This window comes from Pleurodeles waltl, chromosome 9, assembly GCF_031143425.1.
Source record: "Pleurodeles waltl isolate 20211129_DDA chromosome 9, aPleWal1.hap1.20221129, whole genome shotgun sequence".
Classification (NCBI taxonomy): domain Eukaryota; kingdom Metazoa; phylum Chordata; class Amphibia; order Caudata; family Salamandridae; genus Pleurodeles; species Pleurodeles waltl.
The window spans coordinates 76,314,479-76,341,730 of NC_090448.1; positions in this window are offsets into that span (position 1 = coordinate 76,314,479).

The window sequence follows — 27,252 nt, forward strand, 5'->3', positions numbered from 1 at the left end:
TAAGTGGATGCATGAGTGTTTGAGTGGGTCTATAAATAGGAGTGTGACATTCTGAGTGTGTCTGTGAGGGGGTGAGTGAGAGTGGGACTGGGTCTGTGAGTGGATGAGTGAGGGTCTGACTAGGTCTGTGAGTGGGTGTGTGAGTGTCTGCGTGTGTCTGTGAGTGTCTGAGTCTGTTAGTGGGTGTACGGGTGTATGAGTGGGTGTGTCACTGGCTGTGAGAATGTCTGGGTGGGTCTGTGAGTGGTTGCATTAGTGTTTTGAGTGATTCTATAAGTGGGTGCATGAGTGAATGAGTGAGTCTGTAAGTGGGTGCATGCATGTCTCTGGGGGTCTGTGAGTGAGTGCATCAGTGTCTGAGTGGCTCTGTGAGTGGATGCATGAGTGTCTGATTGGTTCTGTGTGTGGTTGGATGACTGTCTGAATTGGTCTGTAAGTGAGTGCATGAGTGCTTCACTATCTGAAAGGATCTGTGATTGGGTGTCTGAGTGTCTGACTGGGTCTTTTGCTGGGTGTATGAGTGTCACTGCACCTATGAGTGGATGCATGAGTGTGTCAGTGGTCTGTGAGTGGGTGTAAGAGTGACTCTCTGAGTGGGTCTCTGGGTTTACAAGTGTATATCTGGCCCTGTGGATGGGTGTGTGAGTTTCTGAGTGGGTCTGTGAGTAGGTGCATGATAGTTCAAGTGGGTCTGTGAGTGGGTGCATGAATGGGTCTTTGAGTAGGTGTATGGATGTCAGTGGATATGTGAGTGGGTGCATGGCTGTGTGACTGGATCTGTGAGTGGGTGCATGAGTATCTGTGAGTAGGCCTGTGTGTCTGAGTGGTGTATAAATGTCAATTGGTCTGTGAGTGGGTGTATGATGGCCCAAGTGGATCTGTGAGTTGGCGTATGAGTATCTGAGTGTGTCTGTGAGTGGGTGTGTGAGTGTCTGCCTGGGTCTTTCAGTGGCTGTATGAGTGTCACTGTGACTGTGAGTGGCTGCATGAGTATGCCAGTGGGTCTGTGGGTGGGTGTATGAGTGACTCAGTAGGTCTCTGAATGAGTGTACTAGTGTCTGTCTGGGTCTGTGAATGGGAATGTGAGTGAGTGGGGCTGTGAGTGTGTGCATGATGGTCCAATAGGGTTTGTGAGTGGGTGCATGGGTGTCTGAATGGCTCTGTGAGTGGGTGTCTGAGTGTCCAACTGGGTTTTCAGCAGGTTCATGAGTGTCACTGTGTCTGTGGATGGGTTTCTGAGTGTCTCAGTGGGTCTGTGAGTGGGTGCATGATTGTAGGAAGTTGGCTCTGTATGTGCTATTTCAAAGTAAGGAATAGCATGCACAGAGTCCAAGGGTTCCCCTTAGAGGTAAAATAGTGGTAAAAATAGATAATACTAATGCTCTATTTTGTGGTAGTGTGGTCGAGCAGTAGGCTTATCCAAGGAGTAGTGTTAAGCATTTGTTGTACATACACAAAGACAATAAATGAGGTACACACACTCGGAGACAAATCCAGCCAATAGGTTTTTGTATAGAAAAATATCTTTTCTTAGTTTATTTTAAGAACCACAGGTTCAATTTCTACATGTAATATCTCATTCGAAAGGTATTGCAGGTAAGTACTTTAGGAACTTTAAATCATAAAAATTGCATGTATACTTTTCAAGTTATTGACAAATAGCTGTTTTAAAAGTGGACACAGTGCAATTTTCACAGTTCCTGGGGGAGGTAAGTTTTTGTTAGTTTTACCAGGTAAGTAAGACACTTACAGGGTTCAGTTCTTGGTCCAAGGTAGCCCACCGTTGGGGGTTCAGAGCAACCCCAAAGTCACCACACCAGCAGCTCAGGGCCGGTCAGGTGCAGAGTTCAAAGTGGTGCCCAAAACACATAGGCTAGAATGGAGAGAAGGGGGTGCCCCGGTTCCGGTCTGCTTGCAGGTAAGTACCCGCGTCTTCGGAGGGCAGACCAGGGGGGTTTTGTAGGGCACCGGGGGGGACACAAGCCCACACAGAAATTTCACCCTCAGCAGCGCGGGGGCGGCCGGGTGCAGTGTAGAAACAGGCGTCGGGTTCGCAATGTTAGTCTATGAGAGATCTCGGGATCTCTTCAGCGCTGCAGGCAGGCAAGGGGGGGATTCCTCGGGGAAACCTCCACTTGGGCAAGGGAGAGGGACTCCTGGGGGTCACTTCTCCAGTGAAAGTCCGGTCCTTCAGGTCCTGGGGGCTGCGGGTGCAGGGTCTCTCCCAGGCGTCGGGACTTTGGATTCAAAGAGTCGCGGTCAGGGGAAGCCTCGGGATTCCCTCTGCAGGCGGCGCTGTGGGGGCTCAGGGGGGACAGGTTTTGGTACTCACAGTATCAGAGTAGTCCGGGGGTCCCTCCTGAGGTATTGGATCTCCACCAGCCGAGTCGGGGTCGCCGGGTGCAGTGTTGCAAGTCTCACGCTTCTTGCGGGGAGCTTGCAGGGTTCTTTCAAGGCTGCTGGAAACAAAGTTGCAGCCTTTCTTGGAGCAGGTCCGCTGTCCTCGGGAGTTTCTTGTCTTTTCGAAGCAGGGGCAGTCCTCAGAGGATGTCGAGGTCGCTGGTCCCTTTGGAAGGCGTCGCTGGAGCAGGATCTTTGGAAGGCAGGAGACAGGCCGGTGAGTTTCTGGAGCCAAGGCAGTTGTCGTCTTCTGGTCTTCCTCTGCAGGGGTTTTCAGCTAGGCAGTCCTTCTTCTTGTAGTTTGCAGGAATCTAATTTTCTAGGGTTCAGGGTAGCCCTTAAATACTAAATTTAAGGGCGTGTTTAGGTCTGGGGGGTTAGTAGCCAATGGCTACTAGCCCTGAGGGTGGGTACACCCTCTTTGTGCCTCCTCCCAAGGGGAGGGGGTCACAATCCTAACCCTATTGGGGGAATCCTCCATCTGCAAGATGGAGGATTTCTAAAAGTTAGAGTCACCTCAGCTCAGGACACCTTAGGGGCTGTCCTGACTGGCCAGTGACTCCTCCTTGTTGCTTTCTTTGTTCCCTCCAGCCTTGCCGCCAAAAGTGGGGGCCGTGGCCGGAGGGGGCGGGCAACTCCACTAAGCTGGAGTGCCCTGCTGGGCTGTGACAAAGGGGTGAGCCTTTGAGGCTCACCGCCAGGTGTTACAGCTCCTGCCTGGGGGAGGTGTTAGCATCTCCACCCAGTGCAGGCTTTGTTACTGGCCTCAGAGTGACAAAGGCACTCTCCCCATGGGGCCAGCAACATGTCTCGGGTGTGGCAGGCTGCTGGAACTAGTCAGCCTACACAGACAGTCGGTTAAGTTTCAGGGGGCACCTCTAAGGTGCCCTCTGTGGTGTATTTTACAATAAAATGTACACTGGCATCAGTGTGCATTTATTGTGCTGAGAAGTTTGATACCAAACTTCCCAATTTTCAGTGTAGCCATTATGGTGCTGTGGAGTTCGTGTTTGACAGACTCCCAGACCATATACTCTTATGGCTACCCTGCACTTACAATGTCTAAGGTTTTGTTTAGACACTGTAGGGGTACCATGCTCATGCACTGGTACCCTCACCTATGGTATAGTGCACCCTGCCTTAGGGCTGTAAGGCCTGCTAGAGGGGTGGCTTACCTATACTGCATAGGCAGTGAGAGGCTGGCATGGCACCCTGAGGGGAGTGCCATGTCGACTTACTTGTTTTGTCCTCACTAGCACACACAAGCTGGCAAGCAGTGTGTCTGTGCTGAGGGAGAGGTCTCCAGGGTGGCATAAGACATGCTGCAGCCCTTAGAGACCTTCCTTGGCATCAGGGCCCTTGGTACTAGAAGTACCAGTTACAAGGGACTTATCTGGATGCCAGGGTCTGCCAATTGTGGATACAAAAGTACAGGTTAGGGAAAGAACACTGGTGCTGGGGCCTGGTTAGCAGGCCTCAGCACACTTTCAATTGTAAACATAGCATCAGCAAAGGCAAAAAGTCAGGGGGCAACCATGCCAAGGAGGCATTTCCTTACACAACCCCCCCCCAAACGAAAGAGGATGAGACTAACCTTTCCCAAGAGAGTCTTCATTTTCTAAGTGGAAGAACCTGGAAAGGCCATCTGCATTGGCATGGGCAGTCCCAGGTCTGTGTTCCACTATAAAGTCCATTCCCTGTAGGGAGATGGACCACCTCAACAGTTTAGGATTTTCACCTTTCATTTGCATCAGCCATTTGAGAGGTCTGTGGTCAGTTTGAACTAGGAAGTGAGTCCCAAAGAGGTATGGTCTCAGCTTCTTCAGGGACCAAACCACAGCAAAGGCCTCCCTCTCAATGGCACTCCAACCCTGCTCCCTGGGGAGTAACCTCCTGCTAATGAAAGCAACAGGCTGGTCAAGGCCATCATCATTTGTTTGGGACAAAACTGCCCCTATCCCATGTTCAGAGGCACCAGTCTGCACAATGAACTGCTTAGAATAATCTGGAGCTTTTAGAACTGGTGCTGAGCACATTGCTTGTTTCAGGGTGTCAAAGGCCTGTTGGCATTCTACAGTCCAGTTCACTTTCTTGGGCATTTTCTTGGAGGTGAGTTCAGTGAGGGCTGTCACAATGGATCCATATCCCTTCACAAACCTCCTGTAATACCCAGTCAAGCCAAGGAATGCCCTGACTTGAGTCTGGGTTTTTGGAGCTACCCAGTCCAGAATAGTCTGGATCTTGGGTTGGAGTGGCTGAACTTGGCCTCCACCTACAAGGTGTCCCAAGTAAACCACAGTTCCCTGCCCTATCTGGCATTTGGATGCCTTGATAGAGAGGCCTGCAGATTGCAGAGCCTTCAAAACCTTCTTCAGGTGGACCAGGTGATCCTGCCAGGTGGAGCTAAAGACAGCAATATCATCAAGATAAGCTGTGCTAAAGGACTCCAAGCCAGCAAGGACTTGATTCGCCAACCTTTGGAAGGTGGCAGGGGCATTCTTTAAACCAAAGGGCATAACAGTAAACTGATAATGCCCATCAGGTGTGGAGAATGCTGTTTTCTCTTTTGCTCCAGGTGCCATTTTTATTTGCCAGTACCCTGCTGTCAAGTCAAAGGTACTTAAGAATTTGGCAGCACCTAATTTGTCTATGAGCTCATCAGCTCTTGGAATTGGATGAGCATCTGTCTTGGTGACAGAATTGAGCCCTCTGTAGTCCACACAAAACCTCATCTCTTTCTTTCCATCTTTGGTGTGAGGTTTGGGGACTAAGACCACTGGGCTAGCCCAGGGGCTGTCAGAGCGCTCAATTACTTCCAATTCCAGCATCTTGTGGACTTCCACCTTGATGCTTTCCTTAACATGGTCAGATTGTCTAAAGATTTTGTTCTTGACAGGCATGCTGTCTCCTGTGTCCACATCATGGGTACACAGGTGTGTCTGACCAGGGGTTAAGGAGAAGAGTTCAGGAAACTGTTGTAGGACTCTCCTACAATCAGCTTGCTGTTGGCCAGAGAGGGTGTCTGAGTAGATCACTCCATCTACTGTGCCATCTTTTGGGTCTGATGACAGAAGATCAGGGAGAGGTTCACTCTCTGCCTCCTGATCCTCATCTGTTACCATCAACAGATTGACATCAGCCCTGTCGTGGAAGAGCTTAAGGCGGTTTACATGGATCACCCTCTTGGGGCTCCTGCTTGTGCCCAGGTCCACCAGGTAGGTGACCTGACTCTTCCTTTCTAGTACTGGGTAAGGGCCACTCCATTTGTCCTGGAGTGCCCTGGGAGCCACAGGCTCCAGAACCCAGACTTTCTGCCCTGGTTGGAACTCAACCAGTGCAGCCTTTTGGTCATACCAAAACTTCTGGAGCTGTTGGCTGGCCTCAAGGTTTTTGGTTGCCTTTTCCATGTACTCTGCCATTCTAGAGCGAAGGCCAAGTACATAGTCCACTATGTCCTGTTTAGGCTCATGGAGAGGTCTCTCCCAGCCTTCTTTAACAAGGGCAAGTGGTCCCCTTACAGGGTGACCAAACAGAAGTTCAAAGGGTGAGAATCCTACTCCCTTCTGTGGCACCTCTCTGTAAGCGAAAAGCAGACATGGCAAGAGGACATCCCATCTCCTTTTGAGCTTTTCTGGGAGCCCCATGATCATGCCTTTTAATGTCTTGTTGAATCTCTCAACCAAGCCATTAGTTTGTGGATGGTATGGTGTAGTGAATTTATAAGTCACTCCACACTCATTCCACATGTGCTTTAGGTATGCTGACATGAAGTTGGTACCTCTGTCAGACACCACCTCCTTAGGGAAACCCACTCTGGTAAAGATACCAATGAGGGCCTTGGCTACTGCAGGGGCAGTAGTCGACCTAAGGGGAATAGCTTCAGGATACCTGGTAGCATGATCCACTACTACCAGGATATACATATTTCCTGAGGCTGTGGGAGGTTCCAGTGGACCAACTATGTCCACACCCACTCTTTCAAAGGGAACCCCCACCACTGGAAGTGGAATGAGGGGGGCCTTTGGATGCCCACCTGTCTTACCACTGGCTTGACAGGTGGGGCAGGAGAGGCAAAACTCCTTAACCATGTTGGACATATTGGGCCAGTAGAAGTGGTTGACTAACCTCTCCCACGTCTTGGTTTGTCCCAAATGTCCAGCAAGGGGAATGTCATGGGCCAATGTTAGGATGAACTTCCTGAACAGCTGAGGCACTACCACTCTCCTAGTGGCACCAGGTTTGGGGTCTCTGGCCTCAGTGTACAGGAGTCCATCTTCCCAATAGACCCTATGCGTTCCATTTTTCTTGCCTTTGGACTCTTCAGCAGCTTGCTGCCTAAGGCCTTCAAGAGAGGGACAGGTTTCTTGTCCCTTACACAGCTCCTCCCTTGAGGGTCCCCCTGGGCCTAAGAGCTCAACCTGATAAGGTTCAAGCTCCAAAGGCTCAGTTCCCTCAGAGGGCAGAACTTCTTCCTGAGAAGAGAGGTTCCCTTTCTTTTGCTGTGTTGCAGTTGGTTTCCCAGCTGACTTTCCTGTTCTCTTGGTAGGCTGGGCCATTCTTCCAGACTCCAGCACTACTTGTTCACCCTGTACCTTGCACTGTGCTCTTGTTTTCACACACACCAGTTCAGGGATACCCAGCATTGCTGCATGGGTTTTTAGTTCTACCTCAGCCCATGCTGAGGACTCCAGGTCATTTCCAAGCAGACAGTCCACTGGGATATTTGAGGAGACCACCACCTGTTTCAGGCCATTGACCCCTCCCCATTCTAAAGTAACCATTGCCATGGGATGTACTTTTCTCTGATTGTCAGCATTGGTGACTGTGTAAGTTTTTCCAGTCAGGTATTGGCCAGGGGAAACCAGTTTCTCTGTCACCATGGTGACACTGGCACCTGTATCCCTCAGGCCCTCTATTCTAGTCCCATTAATTAAGAGTTGCTGTCTGTATTTTTGCATGTTAGGCGGCCAGACAGCTAGTGTGGCTAAATCCACCCCACCCTCAGAAACTAGAGTAGCTTCAGTGTGGACCCTGATTTGCTCTGGGCACACTGTTGATCCCACTTGGAGACTAGCCATACCAGTGTTACCTGGATGGGAGTTTGGAGTGGAACCTTTCTTGGGACAGGCCTTGTCTCCAGTTTGGTGTCCATGCTGTTTACAGCTATGACACCAGGCCTTTTTGGGATCAAAGTTTTTACCCTTGTACCCATTGTTTTGTGAAGAGGCTCTGGGCCCTCCCTCCTGAGCAGGTTTTTGGGGGCCTGTAGAAGACTCTTTACTATTTTTAGTTTTGGTTGTCTCATCACCCTTCCCCTGGGGAGTCTTTGTGACCCCTTTCTTTTGGTCACCCCCTGTTGAAGTCTTGGACACCCTTGTCTTGACCCAATGGTCCGCCTTCTTTCCCAATTCTTGGGGAGAAATTGGTCCTAGGTCTACCAGATGCTGATGCAGTTTATCATTGAAACAATTACTCAATAGGTGTTCTTTCACAAATAAATTGTACAGCCCATCATAATTACTTACACCACTGCCTTGAATCCAACCATCTAGTGTTTTCACTGAGTAGTCAACAAAGTCAACCCAGGTCTGGCTCGAGGATTTTTGAGCCCCCCTGAACCTAATCCTGTACTCCTCAGTGGAGAATCCAAAGCCCTCAATCAGGGTACACTTCATGACGTCATAAGATTCTGCATCTTTTCCAGAGAGTGTGAGGAGTCTATCCCTACACTTTCCAGTGAACATTTCCCAAAGGAGAGCACCCCAGTGAGATCTGTTCACTTTTCTGGTTACACAAGCCCTCTCAAAAGCTGTGAACCATTTGGTGATGTCATCACCATCTTCATATTTTGTCACAATCCCTTTGGGGATTTTTAACATGTCAGGAGAATCTCTGACCCTATTTATATTGCTGCCACCATTGATGGGTCCTAGGCCCATCTCTTGTCTTTCCCTTTCTATGGCTAGGAGCTGTTTCTCTAAAGCCAATCTTTTGGCCATCCTGGCTAACAGGAGGTCATCTTCACTGAGAGCATCCTCAGTGATTTCAGAAATGTGGGACCCTCCTGTGAGGGACTCACTATTTCTGACTAACACAGTTGGAGACAGGACTTGAGGGGTCCTATTCTCCCTATTTAGGACTGGAGGAGGGACATTGGCCTCCAAGTCACTAATTTCTTCCGCTGTGAGGTCATCATCAGAGGGGTTGGCTTTTTCAAACTCTGCCAACAGCTCCTGGAGCTGAATTTTGGTAGGTCTGGAGCCCATGGTTATTTTCTTTATATTACAGAGAGACCTTAGCTCCCTCATCTTAAGATGGAGGTAAGGTGTGGTGTCGAGTTCCACCACCTGCATCTCTGTATCAGACATTATTCTGCTAAGAGTTGGAATACTTTTTTAAGAATCTAAAACTGTTTCTAGAATCTAATTCAAACTTTTAACAAACTTTTAAACTCTAAAAAGACAATGCTAAACAGGGACTTAACACACAAGGCCCTAGCAGGACTTTTAAGAATTTAGAAAACTTTCAAATTGCAAAAATGAATTTCTAATGACAATTTTGGAATTTGTCGTGTGATCAGGTATTGGCTGAGTAGTCCAGCAAATGCAAAGTCTTGTACCCCACCGCTGATCCACCAATGTAGGAAGTTGGCTCTGTATGTGCTATTTCAAAGTAAGGAATAGCATGCACAGAGTCCAAGGGTTCCCCTTAGAGGTAAAATAGTGGTAAAAATAGATAATACTAATGCTCTATTTTGTGGTAGTGTGGTCGAGCAGTAGGCTTATCCAAGGAGTAGTGTTAAGCATTTGTTGTACATACACAAAGACAATAAATGAGGTACACACACTCGGAGACAAATCCAGCCAATAGGTTTTTGTATAGAAAAATATCTTTTCTTAGTTTATTTTAAGAACCACAGGTTCAATTTCTACATGTAATATCTCATTCGAAAGGTATTGCAGGTAAGTACTTTAGGAACTTTAAATCATAAAAATTGCATGTATACTTTTCAAGTTATTGACAAATAGCTGTTTTAAAAGTGGACACAGTGCAATTTTCACAGTTCCTGGGGGAGGTAAGTTTTTGTTAGTTTTACCAGGTAAGTAAGACACTTACAGGGTTCAGTTCTTGGTCCAAGGTAGCCCACCGTTGGGGGTTCAGAGCAACCCCAAAGTCACCACACCAGCAGCTCAGGGCCGGTCAGGTGCAGAGTTCAAAGTGGTGCCCAAAACACATAGGCTAGAATGGAGAGAAGGGGGTGCCCCGGTTCCGGTCTGCTTGCAGGTAAGTACCCGCGTCTTCGGAGGGCAGACCAGGGGGGTTTTGTAGGGCACCGGGGGGGACACAAGCCCACACAGAAATTTCACCCTCAGCAGCGCGGGGGCGGCCGGGTGCAGTGTAGAAACAGGCGTCGGGTTCGCAATGTTAGTCTATGAGAGATCTCGGGATCTCTTCAGCGCTGCAGGCAGGCAAGGGGGGGATTCCTCGGGGAAACCTCCACTTGGGCAAGGGAGAGGGACTCCTGGGGGTCACTTCTCCAGTGAAAGTCCGGTCCTTCAGGTCCTGGGGGCTGCGGGTGCAGGGTCTCTCCCAGGCGTCGGGACTTTGGATTCAAAGAGTCGCGGTCAGGGGAAGCCTCGGGATTCCCTCTGCAGGCGGCGCTGTGGGGGCTCAGGGGGGACAGGTTTTGGTACTCACAGTATCAGAGTAGTCCGGGGGTCCCTCCTGAGGTGTTGGATCTCCACCAGCCGAGTCGGGGTCGCCGGGTGCAGTGTTGCAAGTCTCACGCTTCTTGCGGGGAGCTTGCAGGGTTCTTTCAAGGCTGCTGGAAACAAAGTTGCAGCCTTTCTTGGAGCAGGTCCGCTGTCCTCGGGAGTTTCTTGTCTTTTCGAAGCAGGGGCAGTCCTCAGAGGATGTCGAGGTCGCTGGTCCCTTTGGAAGGCGTCGCTGGAGCAGGATCTTTGGAAGGCAGGAGACAGGCCGGTGAGTTTCTGGAGCCAAGGCAGTTGTCGTCTTCTGGTCTTCCTCTGCAGGGGTTTTCAGCTAGGCAGTCCTTCTTCTTGTAGTTTGCAGGAATCTAATTTTCTAGGGTTCAGGGTAGCCCTTAAATACTAAATTTAAGGGCGTGTTTAGGTCTGGGGGGTTAGTAGCCAATGGCTACTAGCCCTGAGGGTGGGTACACCCTCTTTGTGCCTCCTCCCAAGGGGAGGGGGTCACAATCCTAACCCTATTGGGGGAATCCTCCATCTGCAAGATGGAGGATTTCTAAAAGTTAGAGTCACCTCAGCTCAGGACACCTTAGGGGCTGTCCTGACTGGCCAGTGACTCCTCCTTGTTGCTTTCTTTGTTCCCTCCAGCCTTGCCGCCAAAAGTGGGGGCCGTGGCCAGAGGGGGCGGGCAACTCCACTAAGCTGGAGTGCCCTGCTGGGCTGTGACAAAGGGGTGAGCCTTTGAGGCTCACCGCCAGGTGTTACAGCTCCTGCCTGGGGGAGGTGTTAGCATCTCCACCCAGTGCAGGCTTTGTTACTGGCCTCAGAGTGACAAAGGCACTCTCCCCATGGGGCCAGCAACATGTCTCTGGTGTGGCAGGCTGCTGGAACTAGTCAGCCTACACAGACAGTCGGTTAAGTTTCAGGGGGCACCTCTAAGGTGCCCTCTGTGGTGTATTTTACAATAAAATGTACACTGGCATCAGTGTGCATTTATTGTGCTGAGAAGTTTGATACCAAACTTCCCAGTTTTCAGTGTAGCCATTATGGTGCTGTGGAGTTCGTGTTTGACAGACTCCCAGACCATATACTCTTATGGCTACCCTGCACTTACAATGTCTAAGGTTTTGTTTAGACACTGTAGGGGTACCATGCTCATGCACTGGTACCCTCACCTATGGTATAGTGCACCCTGCCTTAGGGCTGTAAGGCCTGCTAGAGGGGTGGCTTACCTATACTGCATAGGCAGTGAGAGGCTGGCATGGCACCCTGAGGGGAGTGCCATGTCGACTTACTCGTTTTGTCCTCACTAGCACACACAAGCTGGCAAGCAGTGTGTCTGTGCTGAGGGAGAGGTCTCCAGGGTGGCATAAGACATGCTGCAGCCCTTAGAGACCTTCCTTGGCATCAGGGCCCTTGGTACTAGAAGTACCAGTTACAAGGGACTTATCTGGATGCCAGGGTCTGCCAATTGTGGATACAAAAGTACAGGTTAGGGAAAGAACACTGGTGCTGGGGCCTGGTTAGCAGGCCTCAGCACACTTTCAATTGTAAACATAGCATCAGCAAAGGCAAAAAGTCAGGGGGCAACCATGCCAAGGAGGCATTTCCTTACAATGATGTTTCGAATGAATCTGTGAGTGGCTACGTGAATGTCTGACTGGATCTGTAAGTGGGTGTGTGGGAGTGTGAGTGGGTCTGTGAGTGGGTGTCTGAGTGTCTAAATGGATCTTTGAGTGGGTGTATGAGTGTCTGAGTGGATATTTAAGTGGGTGTACAAGTCTCACTGTGTCTCTGAGTGCATGAGTGTGTCAGTGGGTCTATGAGTGGGTGTAGGAGTGACTGAGTGGTCCTCTGAGTGAGTGTACAAGTGTCTGGATCTGTAAATGGGTATGTGAGTGTTTCATGGGGTGTAACAGTGCATGCATTAGTGTGCATTAGTGTGTGAGTGAGTGTGTGAATGTATTTTTTTATTTTTTTTTACCAGGGTTTGCGACTCATTTGCAGCACTACACTGGGGCCGCATTGAGCACCACAACGGAGTCCTTTTTAAAGTCATTAAGGCTCCCTCAGACACACAATTAATCAACCTCATGAGATCAAAGTACCCTTACCCTGACCACTTTTATTATTTACAGCCCCTATTTCCATCCCAAGCACCGTGCACCAGTTAATAAGATGGCAGCCTCACCTTTCCCCACAGGTTGTGGCCAACCAATCACTGGTCTACCTTCTGTTGTGAGGAGCTGCGGTGCTCCGTATAGGAGCCCCGACGGATCACCATCCCTATATCTACAAATTTGGTTTTCCTTTAATTTCTTAAAAACTACTCAATGGATTTACACCAAATCACAAAAAATAGTTATTTCTGGATCAAGAGCTACCTTTCTGCAAAATTTTGTGTAATTCCGTCCAGTAGTTTGGGCACTATTGCTGTTCAAAATCCATATGGAAAAGTGAATGGGGAAAATGTGTTTGGGGACCTCTCCTTTTTCTTGGCCTTTGTCTTACAGATCACCCTGAAACTTTCCAGACAGCAGCTGAAATGAGCGTTGTATTTTTTGGGAGAATTTCGTGAAGATTCATGAAACAGCACCAGCGTTATTAGCAAAACAAAAAAGCTTTTCTGCCACTAGGTAATATATATATTTCACTTTCTGGTCAGTCTGGTTGGGCATGTTTCTGGGCTGAGGAGTTGCTTCTCAGGAACCCTGTTGATAGGACTGTAGCTGGGTCTTTCACAATGGTGTATTCTGAGGTTCCTTGGGCTGGGATGTATGGAACTTAGGTAATTGTAATTGTAATTGTAATTGTAATCGTATTTATATAGCGCTTACTACCCCTGACGAGGCGTCGAAGCGCTTTTCGATGAGTAGCACGCTACTCCGGAACCCAACAAGAATTAGTGATGGATTAGTATCGTTAAATAATGAGTACAGTTTTAGTATTATTATGAGTTAATTTGAGCCGCGGATATGAGAGTTTGTTAGTTAGACTGGAGTAATGGAGGGGTGGAGGAGGAAATAAATCCAGAGGTGTTAATTGGGAGTATATCCTTCATTTACTCAACCCAAAGGTTTGGGATGAGTAAAGGGGGGTGGAGGGGGAAGAGTATGTGGAAGGGTTAGGGAGAGCATAGTAGCAGGGTGAGATGAATGCAGGAGAATTTAGTAGGGTTGTGTGGGAGGTCACAGGTAGAGTGAGGTTTGGTGAGTTAGATGTGGAGGGAAGAGCTTAGGCAGGGATATTTAGGAGATGAAAGTGGTAGAAGGGATTTGGGATGAGTCAGAGTGAGAATGGAGGATAGTTTGATAGAGACATGACATAAGAGTGATGAGTAGATAAGTGTGATAAGATGAGAGCAGGAATTCATAGATATCTAGTATAACAACCCAAAAAAAAACCAGGAGCCATGCAATGATCCACGAACATGCCAAGCACAGAAACAACATATACATATACACATACATATATATATACATATATATATATATATATATATATATACACACACACACACATATGCACATACAATACATAATTAGAATCATGGATAAAAAATACTTAGTCAGACAGGTTTAAAGAGTGTGTGTGTATTTTATTGTTATGACATAGTGGCAATACATATTTTCCAAATAAACTATAAATAAATAGAAATATACATATAATCTGAAAAAAATATTTATCCACATAGGCATATGCAGTTCATAGTTGTTTGAAAAAGGTGGTTATGAAGGAAAGAGCCAACTCTTGAGTAGTTTTCTGAAGACAAGAATGTTATCTGTAGCTCTTATAGTTGGTGGTAATGAATTCCATAGTTTGGCTGCTTGGACGGAGAAGGATGTACCACCTATAGTCTTTTTCTTGTATGGTGGTGTTCTACGGCGGGGTGCCAGCCTTGAGCGGAGGGTTCTTTGTTGGATGTATTTGGTCATTTTCTTTCTGATAAAAAAAGCGGTCCTGTTCCATGTATAGCTTTGTGGGTGATACAAAGCAGCTTGAAAGTGTCTCTGAGTCTCAGTCCATTTTCCTGGTCCTCCGGCCTTTATGTAGTGGTTTGGTTTGACTCCTCTGTTTGTTTCTGTGCTGATTGAGTGTCTGGTGGCGGTTTTGTCAGTCATCTCGTTGTGTGGGTTTGTGCTTCTGCGCTGTCCAAGGATTTGTGTGTCGCTGCTCGTTGCAGGCTGTTTCTGAGGGGTTGGCTGCCAAATGCGGAGCTGTCATTTTCTGCTTATGGATGTCTTTTCCAGGTTTTGTTTTATTTCGTAATGAACTGGTGACTTTTCTATTCTGCCTCTTCATCAAGATGAAGCCTTCTTTCCTTCTTCCATATGGGGGTGACGGACCATTGTTCAGTGGTGTCTTTCCTCCCTCGCTGCTTTCCAAGGGGCGCTTGGTGTATGCTCGGGCTCGGTTTCCTGTTCACAGGGGTAGTGAGCTGATGCCCATGTGCCCTCCCCCGGCACAGGATTCCTGCCTATATGTTAGGGCGAGTACAGGTTGTGGGGGTTGTTTCCTCAGCCTGGATGAGGTCTTTTCCAGATGTGTGGGTCCTGTAGGTGGTTCGCCATGAGTACAGGATTGAGCTCAGTGTTCTTCCTCCACCTTCAGGGGTGTGTCCTTCTCTATGACCATCCCTCCTGGATTGTCTGTTGGCCTTTCTGTACGGTGTTCTTCCCTCTAGTACAGAGTCTGGTGTTCTCCTCCATTATTTTCTGGGGCCACGTGTGACACACGTTTTTCACCTCATGTGAAATTTGATGGCTCTGTGCTTGTTTGTCTGCTGTTTCTCTTTCTGGAAGGGAGTCTTGCACATTTTTCTTCCACTGGTGCTGCGGGGCTCTTCCATGTGAGGACTGGTTTGCAGGATGCATGGTATTGGGTATCCATGCCTACATTATCTCTCTGGTTTCTGGAGCTTCTGCCTCAGGAGGGTACTTCATCCATTTCCAGGGCTTCCTTTTGGTCTCCGCTCTTCGCCACTTGTATTCCCAGGGGTGGTGGTGGTGGCTCTGCTGGTGGTCCTCCATCTTCTTTAGGGGTGTCTCCTGTATCCTTCTGTGGCCGATTGTCTCCTTTGTGGCCCACCATGAGTGGCTCCTCAACGGACACTTAGGTTTGTGTGTTGTGTACATCTGTCTCCTGGTTCCTGCCCACTTAGTCCTGGTGCCTGTTGGTACCTTCTCTGTATCTGCCTTTTGTTGGGGCCGGCTTTTGCCTGCTTCCTCACATGGTGTTGGTGACTCCTCTTAGGGCTCTAGCTCTGGGATTCCTGGCCAGGGCACACTTCATCTTTGCCCCTTGTGGGTTCTTCTGATGTCTCCCTGGGTTCCTCACTCAGGGCATTTCGACTTGCTGTTTCAGGTGCCTCTGGAGACAGTGGGGGTCTTGTTGTGGTGGTCCATCCAGGCCTTTCTGTTGCGAGGAGTTCCCTTGCTTCCAGACCCACCCTTGATTCCTCCTACGGTTGACAGTACCTTGGGTTGGGAAGCCATCATCAGGAATCTATCCATTTTGGCCCGCTAGTAATTTTGTCAGTGTCGCCAATCATTCTATTGCTTGACATTTGGTGGTGATGATTGTGCTTTCTGGCGGATTTTGTCCCACTACAGTGAGTTACCATCTGATGGTGGGGTCTGGCTACCGGGTGACAAAGACTTTTTTGGACATTCAGTGATTGTTCATTCCTGACCCCCCTCTGCTATTGTTTGTCTCTATCTGCTGTGGGGGGGAGAGAAGGGGGTTGTCTCTCTCTCTCTCTCTCTCTCTCTCTCAATGGTGCAGGTGCCAGTAGTAGGCATGCCCTCTGCCAGGTGTTTCCTTCTTTCTGGGCACTGTTTTTTCTCAGTGGCCGTGCTTTGGCTAGTGTGCAGATAATGTGGTGTTCCCTTACTCGCTCTTCTTGCTTCCTGTCTCCATGCTTTGCTTTCCCTCTTTGTGCCTGCTGTCTATTGGAGGGTACATGAGAGAAAATTCCTGCTGGTCCCCTGGCCCAAGTGTTTTGTTGCACTTCTTTCTTCTGGTGGTGTTGTTTGCCCAGTTTCTGCCTCCTTTCCAGAAAGAGCCCCAGGTGGTGCTTGTTGGTTCCTTTTGGCTCCGGAGAATGCAGTTTCCCATTTCCTGAAGGTTGACTGTCAATAGGCCTTGGTTGTTTCCATTTCCTGTCCATTCACCTTCCACTCTGGTTCTGTGGAGGCTATCGGTCTAGTCATTGTACAGCACAGTATGCAGTGCTGGGGCTTTTCCGGTTTCTGGCAGTCACTGGGCAGTGCTCTGAACACATGCTGCTTCTTACCCTTACAATTGTCACTGAAGTGTTTGTGGGTCCTGGTGAGTGCCTGCGGGGTCTCTCCTTTTGATTTCTCTTTGTCCATGTTCCTTCACTTTTGGTGGGCAGGTTTTGAGTGGAGTTGGCGGTGTCCTCTCTGCTTGCAGGCTGTGAGTCCGACTTTACTATCTCTTTGGGGGCTCTACAGGTTGGGTTGTTTCTCCTGAGTTTTCTCTGTTTCGTCCAGTGACCAGACCTATTTTTTCTCTTTCTGGGACTTGCCGTTGCTTCTGCGCACCTTTGGTTTCGACTTCTTTGTGTCTCTGGAGGTGGCTGTTGTTCTGCTTTTATCCTTTACAGTGGTCTTTTTGGTAGCCCTCACTTAAGCTCGGCATCGGGGGAACCTGAGCGCTCCGAGGGTCGGGTGCCCTTCTTGTCTTTTTCAGAGTATGGGATGGTTTTGAGTTTTGGCTCTTTCTTTTTTGCTGTGGTTCCTTCACGGTTTTGTTGCTTGCTGAACATTGTTTTCCCTGCCTTGAGTTCTCAGGGCACGGATGTCTCATGGTCAGCCTCTTCTTTGCTGCATGTGAATTGGGCTTTGCAGTTGTAGTTGGATCATGCCCAAGTTGTTTCGATGGTCGGAGTACCTCTTTGTGACCACTTCTCGGGCAGTCTATTACACAGGACTTTTATGTGTCTGGTGTTCCTCCTCCTCCAGTGGGGGTCCTGGGCAGGTGGTAGCGGACTCCTGGGATGAGTTTGGGGGAGTTCCTATTCTTGAGCTCTGCTGCGCTGCTGGCTGGGCTTCCTCTGGTCCTTTGGTCTGGCACTATTGCTTCCTACCTAGTTTGTGCTCCACCACTGCCTTGGTCTGGGGATTCTGAGTGGGGTCTGTTCTTTTTTGTTCTCCCTCAATCATTGTTTTGGGTTACTGCATTGGTTGTCTGGTATCCCTTCTTGTGGTTTCTTGTTAGTTCTGTCCGGTTCTCAGAAGGCCGGTTTTGGCTGCTTGGGTTTTCTCCACATAGTGATGAATTAGACAAGGACTAGAGGGACCTGGGGGTAAGGTTTATTAATTACCGGTAATCTTAATTACTCCTGGTACTGTTGTCCTCGTCCCATTTATCACGCCCCTTCCACTCTCCAGTACAGCCAGCCTTCCATTGTGGGTTTGGTAGTATAGGCGGAATGCTGGGTAAGTACGGATTATGTACTACAAGAGGGAGGGGGTGTGGAGGGATGCCCCAGGATTCCTCATGTTCTTTTTTTCTGACATGGAGTTAGTTATCTCCGCATAGTGATGAATGGGACCAAGACAACAGGAACAGGAGTAATGAAGATTACCGGTAATTAATAGAACATTACTGAAACTAGGCATCACATTGGGAACAGGGTGAGGCATTATAGACAAGCTGCTAAATTTGAAACTAGGGAACCACATTTGACTTTTGGCCTCACCCTAACAACTTGTGATATTCGGCAATTCACAGCCAGCCAATTCGGTGTGGCGACTCCAACAACATTACAGTGCTTGAGAACATTCAAAGCTTGCATATAAGTTGATTTTTTAAACGTAATATATTTAGTTGACACTTTTCTTTATTAGCCTGAACTTTTTCTTAGCAGATACATATTACACGCGTTTTAAAAACATGACTTTCCCTAAAGGATAGCAGTATTTCCCTTTACTCTATTGCACATTAGCCTACGTATAAAAATAAAGGCGCGAAGCCAGGTCAAGTTAAATGAAGGCCCACTGAAAAACAGAAAGTGTCTGAGAATCAAAGCTACGTAGCTGTGCGTGCTGGACAACCTTACATGGAAGAAATATTTAGACAAACAACAAATAGCGCACGTATGCAAACAAATGCGAGAGTTATAGAAAGGGGCAATGGAATACTGAAAGTCTGTAAGAAACAAAAAAAGTAGCAGCGTGTGCTGTTATTTATTTGCTTTCTGCAAATACATCGGCAAAAAGGCACCTTAGATGGTGTAAATCTTTGCAAATGTGTGTGCAAATATTAATAAATATTGAAAGTACAACTCACGCCCCAAATGTAAGCGCACAGAAGGCGAAGCAAGAAATAACGTTTTGACAGAAGGAGACGCAAGAAATAATGTTTTGTGCGAAATTTATGCAGCTCGCCACTGCGCTTGAAATGCGTGCTAGAACAAACTGATGCATTAAATGATTTAAGGATAAACAAAGAAATATAGCCGTACGTGCTAACAGCTACATTTTGTAAAATGTGATTTAGAAACAACAGAAAGTTCTTTGAAAGAAGCCGGAGCCACAAAACAATATGGAATTATATAGCTTAGAAGCAGAGTACAAATCCATGCTATCAGGAGAAGCCTAGATGTGATATATTTTTTGCCATATAACGAAAATTAGCAAAAGTGCATGAACAAATGCGTGCAGATAGAGAAAATTAAAGAAAGGCCCAATGAAAAAAAATGTGTCATATAACCAATCAAATGTATCTGTGCCGTCTGCCACAAGAATAATTATTCAAATGCATTGGCAAAAGTATGCAAAGCTTAGATAAAAGGAGTCCAACTCCAATACAAAAACAAGTGCATGGAGTTTTGGAAAAGTTAGTGAAACGCACAATGAAATAATAGAAGTGTCATCTAAATAAAGTAATGTAGGGAATAAACACCTTTTGTTGTTTCTAGATAAAAGTATGCAGCTTGCCCCCAAGCTTTAAATGTGTGGCTAAGTTACTGAAACATTAGTGCAAGGAGTCCATTGCCAAAATGCACACAAATGCGTGCAGACAGGGAAAGTTAATTAAAGGCCCAATTAAATAATTAAAGTTGTCAGTCGGATGCCAGCTTTAAAGTGATAATTTGGTGTAATTCCGTTCAGTGCTTTTGGCACAATAGCTGTTCAATTTTTCCTATGGGAATTAACATAAAAAACGCTCTAAATTTCCAACCCCCCTTCATCTCGGCCCCACTTTAAGGATCACCCTGAAAGTTTCCAGACAGCAGCTCATGTGACTGTGAATATTTTGGGAAATGTTTGTGAAGATTTGTCAATGGGCGCCAAAGATGTAGTCAAGCAAAAGCAGCTTTTTCTATAGAAACTAGGTCCTAACTATAACCGCCTAGTGGCGACCGCCACCAGGTTAGATCTATCTATCTATCTATCTATCTATCTATCTATCTATCTATCTATCTATCTATCTATCTATGTTGGAAAGTGGATTATTGGTAAGGGCAGCTTAGTGCCTATCCTTAGCAATAGACCACTAACTCCCGCTAGGTCCAGTCAGGTCTCAATAAATTAATCTGTGCTCAACCCTTGGTAGATTGGCAACAAGCAACAAGGCTTAACTTGGGAGACAGGTGTGTAAATCATTTAAAAATCACAAAACAGTCAATAAGTAAAACACAATAAACATATCGAAAATATTTTTCTCTTTAAAATGACACCAAAACTATTAACATCTGGTAAGGGGAACCGGAGATATGAATTTATAAAGAATTAATGTTTTCTAGCACATGGAAACAATAAGCGCCAATCTGGTCATCTGGTCGCACTAGACCGGGGCAAAGTCAAAGTCTGAGGCTGACTGCAGTGGAGCCCTACTCGGTTACAGCAAGCGGGAGGCCTTGGCCAAAAGTTTACCTTCGGACTTAGGGCCAGGTGTACAAAGCTTTTTTCTTCTTGCAAATGGCCCGATTCGCAGAATCAGGCCATTTGCGACAAGAAAAAAGCATTTTGGTATGTACAAACCCTATTTTGTGATTCAGTAAGCTATATAACAATTCACAAAACTAGGTTTGCGAATCGCAATTAGGATGTATGATTGTTTTGTGACTGTGAATGCGGTCACAAAACAATTGTAGTTAGCACCAATTTAAAATTGGTGCTAACCCATTCGCAAATGGCAAGGGTTCCCCAGGAGAACCCTTCCCCTTTGTGAATGGATGCAAAAAAAAATTTTCAGAGAAGGCACTGGTCCTATGGACCACTGCCGGCTCTGAAAAAATGAAAAGAAAACTTTTCATTTTTGTTTTTGAAATACATCCTGTTTTCCTTTAAGGAAAATGGGCTGCATTTTTTTAAAAAACTGCTTTATTTAAAAGCAGTCACAGACACGGTGGTCTGCTGTCCCAAGTGAGTGTTTCCATTCCCAATGGGGTTGCAAATTGCCCCCTACCTCATGAATATTTATGAGGTAGGTCATTTGCTACCCCATTGGGAATCGCAAACAGTGTCATTGACACTGTTGTACATCAGGTTTTGGCACTTGTATTTTGTGAGTCACAAAACCTAATATTTGTGCATGTGGCCCTTGAAGATTTTCTTCATTGGGACGAAGTCACCAATCTGATCCGACCTCCCTGGAGCACTCTTTGGAGACACGTCGCAGGAGACCTCGGTTAAGAATTTTACCTTCAGACTTAGATGATTTTTCAGAACGGAAATCTTCGTCCGGGCCAAAGCTGAATCTTGATCCAACGTCCCTTGAGCCCTCTTCAGATACGCTGTGCAGGAAGTCCTGGTCAACTTTTATATTCAGACTTTATCACTTTTTTGGAGCTTTTTTCTTCTGCCGGTGGTTGACCCTCCACAGCAAGCCGATTTCGATGCAAGGTCATCGGATCACCTTTCCAGGAGCCCCTGGTGAAATCTTGGAAGTCTGGGGCTCCAAAGCTTTTCAGCAGGACGAATTTGCAAGTCAGGCCGGGTCGCGGCTGAGGTAAGCCGGCTTCACTTACCACAGCAGGTCAGTCCCTTTATGGAGCTTTTTTCCAAAAGTTCTTCAAACATCCAAAAACTTCTGGATCTTCTTGTAGAATGTCTTTGAAGGTCCTTTAGGAGTCCACAGCACACCCTAAGGTTCCAGAAGATCTGAGTTGTTCCTTGAGGGACGGACTCCAACTCCTAGAATATACCTGGCTCAAATCCAAAAAAGACCACTAGCCACTGGTCAGTTGGTCAGGACCTTCAGGTTTTGGTGCAGGGGACTCTGGTTAGCTATTTTTCACCGGCAACAAGCAGGGAGTCCCTTCTTGAACCAGTTGAAGACAGGCAAAGTCCTTTTAGTGGTGAAGTCCAAGTGTGCAGCTGGTGCAGTCCTTCAGAGTGCAGTGTCCAGGTGCAGTTCAGGAGTCCTTCTTCCTCTGTCTCTGTTCCTTGTAGGGATCTGAGGTGGGGGTGCAGCTCTGCCAAATGTATCCTTGCTCCAGGGCTGAAAGCAAGGGGGCAGCTGTCCAATCACAGGCAGGCCACTACCCTCTTGGATGACCACTTCCTGGGAATTGTGGCAAAAATCAACCCCAGGGAGCAACATTCCATAAAAATCCAAAAGGGTAGAAAATTAATTTTGGAGGTTAGGGCCCATATTTATGTTTTTTTTAGCGCTGCATTTGCGTAATTTTTTTACGCAAAAGCGGCGCAAACTTACAAAATATAAAGGAATTTTGTAAGTTGACGCCATTTTTGCATCAAAAAATTACACAAATGTGGTGATAGAAAAGTATAAATCAGGCCCAAGGTCTGGCTGAGCCCACCCACTGGTCTGGCTAAAAATCCTTAACACACCCTTCTCCTGCCCTCTCTTAATCTGATCAAGAGGGCACCTGGTTGTCTGGGTTTGCAGGAAATGTGGGGTGGGGTCCAGAGCTGGTCCAAAAGTTTTTCCTTCCTTTGAAGACCAGTTTGGCTGCTCTCCCCTCATCCCGTTCACCATCTGCTGAGGCAGATCTCCACCCCCAGGTATTTCCTTTGTGTTCAGCCCAGGTCACTTCACACCTCATCAATGCAGCCTGGTCAGGCTGACAGAGGCTGGCCAATCAGAGAAGGGCACTACTGAGCTGAAACTAGTAACTTTTAGGAAGAGTTCTAAAACTCTTTCCCTGAACTGGTTATATTAAATCCAACAATGGAAAGTAGTTGCATTCAATATAACAATCAGTTTGAGACCAAACGTGCCATATCCAGCTCTTTTGTAGACTTTATTAATTAAAATAAAGTCTCCCCATTTTAGCCAATGGAGTCTATTCACTACAATGAGGGAAAAACGGATTTGGCTATCTTTCCTCACCAGGGCTTCTAAAACACATTTTATAAGGTTCCTGCTTATAGTTTCACTGCACCCAAACATGGGGGTACCTAGGGCACACCTAAGGGGCGACTTATATGTAAAAATAAGGTTGTTTAAGACTTTGGAAGTACTTTTAATTCCAAAGTCGAATTGGCATGTAACTTTAACTTAAAAGCAGCCAGCAAGGCAGGCCTGCCTTCAAAATGACCCTGGGCACCTCGGCAGTGCAGCTATGGGAGCACTACCTATGCTGGGGTCCCTAAACCTACATGCCCTACCGTATACTATCGACTTATAGGTAGGTAAACATAGCCATTTATTATTAGCCTAATTTGCACACACACATTTTACCCAGAGCACAGGCCTTGGGACTGGTTAACAGTACCTAGGGCACCATCAGAGTCAGGAAAACACCAGCAAAAAGTGAAAAAAAGAGGCAAAAGGTTAGAGGGCTTCTGCAATCAGTCTAGTTTCCTCACAATATATATATATATATATATATATATATTTTTTTTTTTTTACTGAAAAAACAAAGGTTACAGGGACGTTATAGTTAGATTCTGAATTTACTCGTACAAAACCATAGAAATTCAGCAGCTGTAACTATAACTTGTGCCCTAAGGTAACTAAAACTCACACCCTTGACATGCACAGTTTTCTTATCAATAGCTTTATTGCAAATATTCCAGTGATAATATCAAAGATGCCATACAAGATCTCATCAATGATATAATATGTGAAGTAATTAACTGTGCATTGCAAAGGAGAGAGTTATAGTTACTTCAGGATGTGAAAGAAAGAACTCTAACTATAACTGCTGAATTTCTATGGTTTTGTATGAGTAAATTCCGAATCTAACTATAACGCCCCAGTAACCTTTGTTTTTTTCAGTGAATTTCTATGTTTTTTTATCGTAATGTAATTTTAATTACTACACATAATTCCAACTCCCGCCCCACACTGCCTTCGGTCGTGCGCTGCAGGGGTTGGCCACAAGGCCTGGTATGCAGTCAGGCCTTGCAACCAATCCCTTATAACCACCCAACGCCGCACCACACACAGCCTTTGGCCATGCGCAGTACAGGTTGGCCACAGAGCCTGTCTCTCTCAGTGGATCTGTGAGTGGGTGCGTAAGTGTCTGGGTTGATCTGAAAGTGAATGTGTAAGTCTATGAGTGTCTCTGAGTGGATGCATGAGTGGATGAATGAGTGTGTAAGTGGGTGCAGGAGTCTCTGAGTGCATGTCTGAGTGAATGACCTGACTAGGAAGTTGCGGCCGCCATTTTATTTCATAGGACATGGTCCCCAGGGGGGAAAATCCACATTGAAAGTGGCATAAGGGGTCAGGGTGAAGGTACTCTGATCCCAGGGGTGTGATCTAGATGTGTTTTAGGAGCAAATTATATGATTAAAACAGTTTTGCATCACCATGAGTGATATTCGTGAATTTTCATAATTGTTCATGAATTATTTCAAAATAAATTGCAAATGGGGGCGTTCAAATTCTCCACAAGGGACCGCAGAGGAGGGGATGCGTGGAAAACGGGGAAGTGTGCATCGAGTTTTCACACAGGGCAGGCTTTCTGTCGATTTCCGGCGTGAAGACTGGGATCCTCTCTGGGTTGTGGGGTTTTTGGACAGCCCGGGGACGATGCAGAGAAATCCTGGGCATGAAGGACAAAGTCAGAAGGGCTGCATCGATCTGGTGGGCGATGCGAATAATTTGTGTTGCACGGCAGCACTGTGTCGATTCTTCTCGCAGGAAGTTGGGCTGCATCATTCCGGCTCAGATTTGCGTTGATCCAGTAGGCCGCACGTCGAAGTTCCGGTTGCAATGCTGGCGCTGCGTTGCTCTCCTCTCAGGGAGCCAGGCTGCGTCGTTCCGGTTCGGCGTGCAGTGATTTTCTCACCGCAATGCAGGCTGTGCGTCAAATTTTCGCCGCACAAGGTGTTCTTTGTAGGATGAAGTCTTTTTGGTCCTGAGACTTCAAGGAACTGGAGGCAAGCTCTATCCAAGCCCTTGGAGAGCACTTCTCAGCAGAACCAGAGGGCAGCAAGGCAGCAGGGCAACAGCAGGGCAGCAGTTCTTTGCAGAAAAGCAGTCAGGTGAGTCCTTTGGGCAGCCAATCAGTTCCTCAAGGCAGGTTGCAGGTTCTGGTACAGGGTTTCTTCTCCAGTGGTATCTTGTCCAGAAGTGTCTGAGTTAGTAGGGTCAGAGGCCCTGTTTAAATACCCAAATGTACCTTTGAAGTGGGGGAGACTTCAAAGAATGGCTTAGAAGAGCACAAGGTCCCCTTTCAGTTCCATCCTGTCTTCCAGGGTCCCAGTAGGGGGATTTGGCAGTCCATTGTGTGAGGGCAGGCCTCTGTCCTTTCAAATGTAAGTGTCAGGCCCTCCACCCTCCCAGCCCAGGAAGACCCATTCAGTATGCAGATGTGTACAGGTGTGACTGAGCATCCTGTGTTTGGGGTTATCTGAGTGAAATGCAAAAGGGAGCTGTGAAGTAACCTAGCCAGACATGGATTGTAAGGCACAGAAGGATTTAAGTGCAGAAAAATGCTCACTTTCTGAAAGTGTCATTTCTAAAATAGTAATATTAAATCCAACTTCACCAGTCAGCAGGATGTTGTATCACCATTATGGCCATACTAAATATGACCTTGTTGCTCCTTTCAGATATGAATCTACCACTCAAACAGTGTATGAGGGTAGCCCTAATGTTAGCCTATGAAAGGAGCAGGCATCACAGCAGTGTAAAGGAATTTAGAAGTTTTACACTACCAGGACATATAAACTGCACAGGTACATGTCCTGTCTTTCATCTACATAGCACCCTGCCCTATGGATTACCTAGGGCCTACCTTAGGGGTGGTTTATATGTAGAAAAAGGGGAGTTTAAGGCTTGGCAAGTATTTTTAAATGTCAAGTCGAATTGGCAGTGTAACTGCACACACAGGCTTTACAATAGCAGTCCTGGGGCATGGTTAAGGGGCTACTTATGTGGGTGGCACAATCAGTGCTGCAGGCCCACTAGTAGCATTTAATCTACAGGGCCTAGGACATTTAGTGCACTTTACTGGGGTCTTGTAAGGTTAGCAGTGGTAAAGTGCACAGAGCAAAAACAGTGTCCAAAAAGTGGAGGGAGGCATGCAAAAAGTTAGGGGCGACCACCCTAAGGCTGTCAGGTCTAATATATGTTCATCCACAAGAACGGTCTTTATGACGATGCGTTCAATGGCTGGTGCACGTGCCAGGAGGGGAGACCCACCCTGCAATAATGATTAATGTTCCAAAGAATTGTGCACAGCACTCCATGGCCTTAGATATCCTTTATTATAAATATCGCAACTGCACCAACGTGTTTTGACCACAATGGTCTTTTTTGCGGTTTTGTATACATATATATCACCATCCAGTAACCCAGTAATGACGCTCACTCAGGAACGCAGTGAATAGCCAAGTTTATTGCACAAATTCCATAACCCATTTCACCTGGTGTTTGGGCTTGATCCTGAGTGACCGTCATAACTGGGTTACTGGATGGTGAAACTACAGCCAGTTGCTCTGCTGGCATGGGCTCCAACCCCCTTAGGTCCAGTCGGACTCCAGAAGGAGCAAAGCTTGTGTTGTGATATATATATATACACACACATGCCCAGTCACTGGGTAGTTATAGTGAGGACCATGTTTCCATAGGAAAAGCAGTTTATTTTATTTTATGCTAATAACCAAAGAGTCATTTGACAAATCTTCACTGACTTTCCATAAAACAGGTTCTTCCACCTCAGCTCCTTCTTGGAAGATTATGGGTGTTCTGTCATGCAGGGGCTGAAAAAAAGTGGTGGTCCCAAAATGTGTTTTCCCTATTCATTTCTGCTAATTACCTCACATAATACGCCACTTATGACATGTTCTAGGACATCATTGAAAACATCACTGTCCCCCAAAATACTTAACAAACATGCTGGTGGTGTTTCTGCCCAGACTGGGGGCTCCATCAACAGTAGAGCATTTTTACATAAGCCCATGAAAGGCATTATACGGCGCTCCTTGCTAAGAGCAGTAAATATTAAATGAGTAGCTCCAGCGGCTATTTCATTTTTCACTCTTTCTCTTTTTTCAAATGTTGTGTTGGTGTCTTGTGTCCCCCCCCCCCCCCACCAATTCCAGGGGGCTACAGCGGAGCCAGGAACATTTATTTTAGTTTTTTAAATCCAGTGCCATGGCACCTCATATCATTATTTTTTTGGCAGTGCAAAGTTTTTCGGAAATCATCATCATCATTCGAGTTTTATTTCGGCAACAGATACCATAAAAGCACTACATATACACGCATAAAACCATGATTCGTTTTACAACATATAAAAATACAATAAAATCATCAAAATAAGAGGTTACACATTACCAGAGCCCAGGGCATAAAAATCGCACACAAGGTACTCCATCAGAAAATACATATGGCTTAATTATTCTTGAAAGTTTGTGGACCTATACCATAAAAATGAATAAATAAGATTGTGCTCTGAGTCATGCAAATAACACAAGAACTTTACCAGGTAGGTTTAAATTCCTAAGAGCTTAGCGTTCTCCTACCTTAGCCTAGATAAAAAAAGCCTAATATAAAACAAATGTATGAGCAAAAAACTAAGAGTAATCAATATTAAAATTTGGTTAAGAAACACTGTCTGTGTCATTTGGTTGGAAGAGTGTGTTAACATTTAAAAATCTTGCTCTAGTACGCCATACTAGAGCTAAGCACTTTGCCACTGCACACACCACCAGCTCGTGGGTACTAATTCTGCAAATCCTAAGGC